General features: G+C 45.9%; 1 protein-coding gene across 7 annotated transcripts in view; it reads right to left on the reverse strand.

Annotated features, from left to right (window-relative positions):
- Positions 1-7,841, reverse strand: part of LAMB3 (laminin subunit beta 3) — a 171,173-nt gene that overhangs the window by 136,447 nt on the left and 26,885 nt on the right. For 4 of the 7 annotated variants that reach the window (XM_082701789.1, XM_082701795.1, XM_082701792.1 and 1 more), the window contains exon 3: positions 7,726-7,835. The gene's annotated coding sequence lies outside the window, so the exon portion shown is untranslated. Of the gene's footprint in view, positions 1-5,995; positions 6,148-7,725; positions 7,836-7,841 lie in introns of all 7 variants that reach the window. The other 3 variants (XM_082701793.1, XM_082701794.1, XM_082701791.1) reach the window with 2 other exon arrangements.

Genomic DNA, 7,841 nt, shown 5'->3' on the forward strand with positions numbered 1-7,841 from the left:
AGCAAACATTTATCAAACACTTGTCAGACATCACCTGACTACAACCAAACAGGAAACAGAAATCAGCTATATTAACAACTCAGCAAAGCCCAGTATTGGTTAGGTCCCCAACAGGTAAGAGAGAGCAAATTAGATCATTTTAGTAGGCTTTAGTAAACAGGGGTTTTGTTACAGAAGTGGGGACAAGGTTATAGTGCAATCACAAGGGATAAGGTAGTGTCTTGTGGTGGGTCCCACCTTAGGGACAAAAAGAACAGTTACAAGAATCCAGAGATAGAAGCTGTTCGCAGAGCATCACAGAACAGGAGCTACGACATTCAGTTACAGGATGCCGCCAGCCCAGCTAGGACTATGCAGGAAGGATGTGGAGGGGATAAACACCCCAGCCTCATTCTCTTCCCTCCCTTCAATTTCTTGCTAATATTTTCTCTTAGCTAACCAGAGGGTCAAGGGAGCAGACTGATATAAACCACACAGGTCAGCTTCCTCATGGACAGCACAGTAGGAAAGAATGAAGAATGTTCTGGAGGGATAGATGGGGTTTATCCAGCATGAACTCAACATCCCCAAATGCAGGGTTTCCATGGTAAGAGATACTAGGACACGAGACATGGGATTAGATGCACCAGAGAAATTTCCTTTCCCCGTCACTTAATCTAAATGACCAGGCAGCAGAACAGACTGGAATCCATTGAGCCTACCAACCACCTGGACAAGGAGCTAGCACTGAGGGTGAATATGGCTGGGCTTTTCTTAGAAAGAGATTCTTTCCAGACTATGCTCAGTACAAGGGAACAGGAAAGACCTGACTGCACCTGTATGCCAGAAAAGAGATCCAAAATGTGAAGTCAGATTTCTGACCATACAGCACAACGGATATGCACACTAGTGCTGAATCAGAGAAGATCATCAAGTGTCTGGAAGCGGGTGGTAAACTGTTGTGCTAGTCCCAGAATCAGGGGCCTCTGCATGTGTCACAAATGGGGCAAGAAGCCAGGTTTGCAACAGGAGGAGGGTGGGAGGCTGGTCAGGAGGAAAGGAGGTAAACATTGAGACAGAAACATGGTCAGATGACAAATTTATAGCCAGAGCCAGCTTCCAATTAGTTTTGCCTTCAGTCTGAACTTTTAGGGTTCTCTTCCGCTTAAAGGCACACTTCAGCCTATGTTTAGTATAAATCAGCTGCTCCCTGATTCTGTTCACTTATTGGGAAAGCAAGAGGAGGTATGTAACAATATTTATGTAACTAATAAACTAAACCTTTGGTCTTTCCAAGGGTGTGTTGGTAAATGTTTAACAGTTGGCTCTCCAGAAAAAGAGAGAGAGAGAAAAGAAGGATTTGCTTGCTTCCTTGATGTAAATACTCTCAACCTGGTCAATTTCGAGCCAGGGGGTCACATGGCTGAATGTGTAATAGAAGAGAAATGCACCGTCAGCTCTCCCAAACCTGTACTGCCTGCTCCAGCACCGCGCCCCGACTTTCCCATCCCACATTCTTGACAGAATTAGTTATCCTTAAAGGCCCAGCTCAAAGCCTCTTCCCTCCTCCAAGGACTTGAAAGTAACAGGTCAGCTTTTACTCCATTGCTGGGAGGCTGCGGGCGCAAGGGCTCCCAAAGACGGAGGATATTCACCTTCTTGAACTCTCAGGGAGTCAGCATTTTGCATGAAGTCAACAGCCTTAACTGTGTGCAAGTCCCCAAATTGACTTTTCTCTCTCACTCTCTCTCTTTCACTAGCACATTCACTAGCCCTGCCCTCCCCTGAGAATACCAGAAAACCCCACTGAAGGTGGCTCAGTCAAGTAGAAATTACTTTTCCTCCCCTAACAAATAGTCCAAGAGGGGCCGACCAGGGCCTCGGGGAGCCAGGCTCCTTCCGTTTTTCCACTCAACTATCCATCCTCCTCCTTGTCACCGTGGAGTTACAAGATAGTGGCTCCAACTCAGCATCATGCTGTTTCAGGGAAGGGAAGAGGGAAGGGTGAAAGAGGCACACCAGCGGAATCTGCCCCCTGATAAACAGCAAATTGGGAAGCCCCATCTAAGGACTTCAGCTCACATCCTCTGGGCTCGAGTCACGTCGTGTGACCACCCCTTCAAGAGAGGTTGAGAAATGGAGCTTTCAGCTGAGCCCACACTTACCCCCAACAAAACTGGGGTCTATGAGGAACCAGAAGTCTTTGTCACATATGTAAATCCCGACAGAAACAAAGAAATCCACAATCAGAGCAGAAGGACACTGTTCCTTAGATGCCAGGTTCCTGACCTTGGTGACAGGATCCAGTTCCACCGACCACCTCCAAGGTCTAATTTAATCCCACCCTCCCCCCACACCCTCCTCACCCCCATACTGAAGAGCACCCTGGGCTCTCGCCTCTCCAAACTCCACTCTGAGGAGCTATGATTCCCTCTCCTCAGTTAAGAGTGTAATGGAAGACCCTAGATAAGAGGAGGCAGGGAGCCCCGAGGTAACCTCAGAGACAGTGACTCATCCCATCTGCTGTTCCTGGAGAGCTCCCTCTCAGGACAGTTAATTCCCACTTCGCCACCACATCTGTTAACATAAGTTGGGCCTTTCTCCTTGGCTGGCCTACTGTAGGCCAGCATCGCAAACCCACCCCCAGAGTCGACGGCAAGCTTCAAAGATGCTCCCGAGTTGTGGCTGCCAAAACTTGGGATCACATACTTCATTATTAAAACATGATTAGGCGTACAGATTTCTAACAGATATACAGTTACTATTTATATAATATATGCATGTAATATTTACTAACATAAAGCATAGACAAAAATAGAAATCATGAAAAGATAAGATAAAAAATAAATAGAAGTTACCACATCCCCCCACATCTAGTAGCTCCTTGACTTGCTGCAGAGCTCGGCTCTGAAGCTATGTTAAAAGAAAGAAGTCAGCATGTGTGATGCTTCTAGCCAGGCCTTATTAGTGAGAGCATCAGCAGGCACCCGTGGCTCAGGGTGACCCATTGCTCTCTCAAGGGGCCACATGTAGGGTAGAATCCATCCTCTCCACCTCCCCCGCCTCCCCCACCACTGCCTGCTGTCCAAAGAATTTGCCAAGGACCCAAGTTTGTCTCCACTGTGCCCCATTTCCAGCACTGGAGAATGTATGCTAATCAAGTCCCAGAAGCATCCCTTAATTTCTTGAGACGTACGTAAACCAAACTCATTTGCAGCATTAAGGGAACAGAGAAAACACATTGCCCACCTTGATTCAGGGCATATCCTGTCTGGGGATGTTTCCAGCAACTCTGCTTCGCTGTCAACATCTCAGTACTCTCCAATCTCCATCACATGCCACACGGTCACCAGGTCATGGGGAATGCTCAGGGAAATCAAGGCTATCCCAATGTGCTAGTTCCTCCCCCCTCAGCAATTCTTAAAAACCTAAGTTCTCTTAGTTGTTAGACGTTTTCTAGGTAGACTTAGAATGTGTCTAAATCCTAGTTTTTAAGGAGGGTGTGTGTAGGGGGGGGGGGGACAGAGGTTGGTACAGAGCTAATGTGAAAAGAAAAGGCAAAGGAGAAAAGAGAATTTTCAAAAAGGTCAAACAGGACTGAGGACACCAATGCCCACAGGCATGAAAGTCAGGAGAAGCAGAATTAAGTCGGCAGAGATCCAGAACACACCGGGTGCGGACAGGATCCTAGAGCAAAAGGTAAAACCACAGGGAGGGGCAGGGAAATCAGTTCTCAAAAAATAGGAAAGCGCCAGATGAACAACCTGCTCGAGTTGCAGAGGCTTTGGAGATAGGAGTTTTGGGGAGGATGGCATAGAAGCAGCAGCCAAAGGGGAGGACACATTGACATGTCCCTTGACCAGGAACCCGAGGGTTTCAAAAGACCCACACTGGTGAGAGCCGAGGTCAGCGGTGTTGGGTCTTTCCCTGTGCTGTGATTGGCTGCCCTGGGACCGCTGAGTGGGCGTGCTTCGGGACCTCACATTGTCCTCGAACAGTCCTGTGGCACTCTGAGCTCCGGGTGACCGAGGGCAAGAAAAGCTACTCCACCCCAAGACACATCCTAACCAAAGACTTCCTTTGCACAAGCCTCGGGGTTTGCCGTCGAGGGGGCACAGCGCCACCCAGTGGCTGAGTGTTGGTGCTGTACCGCACATCACCACGGTTTCTGACCCCCAGTTCACGCTCTGGGAGCGCTACCAGCACCGCGACACTGCGTGCCTTCTCGTGAATCACCGCTTAGGGCGGATGAACACACCTTGCTGGCGGCGGGGCGGGACTCAAGCATCTGGTGGGGCCTCCCGGCCCTAACGGCCAGGTTAGGCCCTAAACCATTGGCTTTTCGCTAGATCTGTTCAATAGCGACAGCTAGTGGTCACCCTTGAAAGCAAGGTGCGGCGAGCCTCCCGGGGAAAGAAATGCCAAGGTGAAATGGGGAAATCAAGGCAGATTCTTGGCTGCCACGGCAGCTAGCATTTATCCAAAGCCATCCATGAGGAAAATGGTACAAAGAAAACCCCAATTCTTTAAAGTGATGTCCAAGGACTTTGGCTACCTCTGAAGGCACCCTTCTTTTCCCACTGGGCCTTTGCCCATGTTATCTTCTCTGCCCCGAACGCTCTTCACTCTCCCTATTGTCTATTTAACTCCTACCTGTCCTTTAAGACTCAGCTCCACCATGACTTCCTCTGGGACAAGTGTCCTCCCTTCCTCCAAGGCCTGTCCTCAGTGCTGGGGTGGGTACTCTCCCAAGCCTTACCCTATGCCTCTATAATTTTCTGTATCCATCAATCACTTTAGTTCACTACACTTTAAATTTACCTTTAAAATTGTCTTATGTTGGGGCGCCTGGGTGGCTCAGTGGGTTAAGCCGCTGCCTTCGGCTCAGGTCATGATCTCAGGGTCCTGGGATCGAGTCCCACATCGGGCTCTCTGCTCAGCAGGGAGCCTGCTTCCTCCTCTCTCTCTCTCTGCCTGCCTCTCTGCCTACTTGTGATCTCTCTCTGTCAAATAAATAAATAAATAAAATCTTTTTTAAAAAAATTGTCTTATGTAATTCCTTAAAAATATTTACTTTCTGTTACTCATTGTTGCATCCCTAATACGGAACGCAGATCTTGGTGTATAACGTATTTGATTAGTTTGAGAAATAAAGGACTCCTAAACCCCTAATACTGGGAAAGGCTTACTATGGGGACAAAACAACTTCTCATTTCAAGGAAAAGGTGTAGATGAATCTAAAAGTCATTTCATCAGATTCCAGCCCTTTATTCCTTGCCCCACACCACCCTGTTTTTGCCTGTCTACAAACAGCCAGCAGTACTGCAACAGGCGGGGCAGCCCCTCACCTCCCAGCAGTTCCTGGACCTTGCCATCTCCAACAGGGCCCCAAACCCTCGCTCTGTTCCTTCCTGCCCACTTCCTGCAAAACTTCCTCATCAGAACTAGACTGCTTCTTCTTGAAACTGCTCCAGCATACCCACTCCTGGATTTTATCCTAAAGGCAGTAGTTCAAAAGAAGAAGAACACAGAATTTCCTGCCAGAAGATGCTCACTTGCAGTAGTATTTGTAAAAGTTAAAACAGAAATGACAACCATCTCCTTATAAACAAAAATCAATTCCTCTCTATAATCTCCACATGAATCAAATAATCGATTACTTCACGCAGAAACTAAGAAGAGTCTCACCACATTGGGACAATTTGTTTTTTTACTTCACTTTATTAGCAAACATAGGACTTACTATGTTCAGGCACTATTCGATTGCATGAATATGAACTCACTTATATTTTCAAGACAGCCCTATGAGGTAGGTGCTATTGTGTCCACATTATTTATTTCAGAATACATGTGCTTCAGTCTGATATAAAATGAAAGTTAAATGGCATACAAGACACTTCTTTGAAGCAGCACTGTGAGGTACATCAAATGTTTTTCTTCCTGATACAGTTGTATGATACATATTTATAAAAGAGGATGGTCAGTTGACTTGAGTTGGGTGAGTTTAAAAACTTACATATTTGGGGGCATCTGGGTGGTGCCTTCGGCTTAGGTCATAGTCCAAGGGTCCTGGGATACAGCCCCACATCAGGCTCCCTACTGGGCAGGAAGCCTGCTTCTTCTCTCCCACTCCCTCTGCTTGTGTTCCCCCTCTCGCTGTGTCTCTCTCTGTCAAATAAGTTAAAAAAATTTTTTTAAGATTTTATTTATTTATTTGACAGAGAGAGAGAGAGATCACAAGTAGGCAGAGAGGCAGACACGGGTGGGGAGAAGCAGGCCCCCTGTTGAGCGGAGAGCCCGATGTGAGGCCGGGCTTGATCCCAGGACTCTGAGATCATGACCTGAGCCAAAGGCAGAGACTTAACCCACTGAGCCACCCAGGCGCCCCTAAACAAATAAAATCTTTTTTTTTAAAGTACATATTTTAACTTTTGCCATCATCCCATAGACGGAGAAGATCTTCATGTTTATTAATTTTTCAAAGCGAAATGTTTTTTAGCCTCTGGATATACTTATGAAACGGTATCAGAGAAAACACACTGTTGCATTGAAACTACCTCGCTTTCCTACAACTGCAGGTCCGATGGAGGGTCCGTTTGGTTATAACCGCTAAAAAGTCACAAGGGCAGATGCTCCAAATTGTAGATGTACTATGACCGTAGTGACAGAATTTATTGAGCACATCATAAGTGTTATACCACAAATCTTAAAATCATCACATTGAGTAGGTATGATCATCATTGCAATCTTATTGAGGAGGAACGAGAGATGCAAAGACCTTAAGTAATTTACTGAACTGAAATAGGAAGTGAAGGGTAAAGCCAGGCTTCCAATTCGGGCAGCCCTCCTGGAGTGCTCCTGCTGCTGGGCTACACCCCCCTGCCCCGCCCCGCAGTGGCTGCTGCTCTGGAAGTATGTGTGCTTCGGAGCTTGTGACCCGTGTGATTTACAAAGTTACAAAGTAATCCTGTTATAAGGTTGAAAGTTATCACAGTGCTGAATTAATGATTGCAATTAGAGAAAATTATGATAACTCTGACTCATTTTTCTTATGGCTATTAAATTGTATTTACCAGGGGTTAATAATTATCCTGAGCAATGTCAGCTAGACACAGCTACTGTTCAATAATAAGGAAATTACCAAACAGATTGGGGTACATTAACATTAGGAAACAACATTAGGAAACCAACACTAAAAGGTAAAAATATGAGAAAAAGTAAAAATCTGAAAAAAAAATTCTGGTAGCAAGTGGAACCATATTTCACTACATATTTCACTACACTTGAAATATGTAAAAAAGAAGTGCATATAGACAAAAAATAGAAGGGAACGTGAAAAATATGAAACTAAGTTGTGTTTAGGGAGTAGGATTAAGGTGTTTATTTTTCTACTTTAAAACTTATTTAAAAAATGAAAATAATCGGGCTCTCTGCTCAGTGGGGAGCCTGCTTTCCCCTCTCTCTCTGCCTCCCTCTCTGCCTACTTGTGATCTCTGTCAAATAAATAAATAAAATCTTTTAAGAAAAAAATAAAAATAGGGGCGCCTGGGTGGCTCAGTGGGTTAAAGCCTCTGCCTTCGGCTCAGGCCATGATCCCAGGCTTTCTGCTCAGCAGGGAGCCTGCTTTCTCCTCTCTCTCTCTCTCTCTGCCTGCCTCTGTGCCTACTTGTGATCTCTGTCTGTCAAATAAATAAATAAAATATTTGAAAAAATAAATAAATAAAAATAAAAATAAAAAAGGGGCACCTGTGTGGCTCCGTTGATTAAGCATCTGACTCTTGATCTCAGCTCAGGTCTTGATCTCAGGGTTGTGAGCTCAAGCCCCACACTGGGCTCCACACTGGGTGTAGAACCTACTGTAA

Source organism: Mustela nivalis (assembly GCF_964662115.1).
Source record: "Mustela nivalis genome assembly, chromosome: 16".
Lineage (NCBI taxonomy): Eukaryota > Metazoa > Chordata > Mammalia > Carnivora > Mustelidae > Mustela > Mustela nivalis.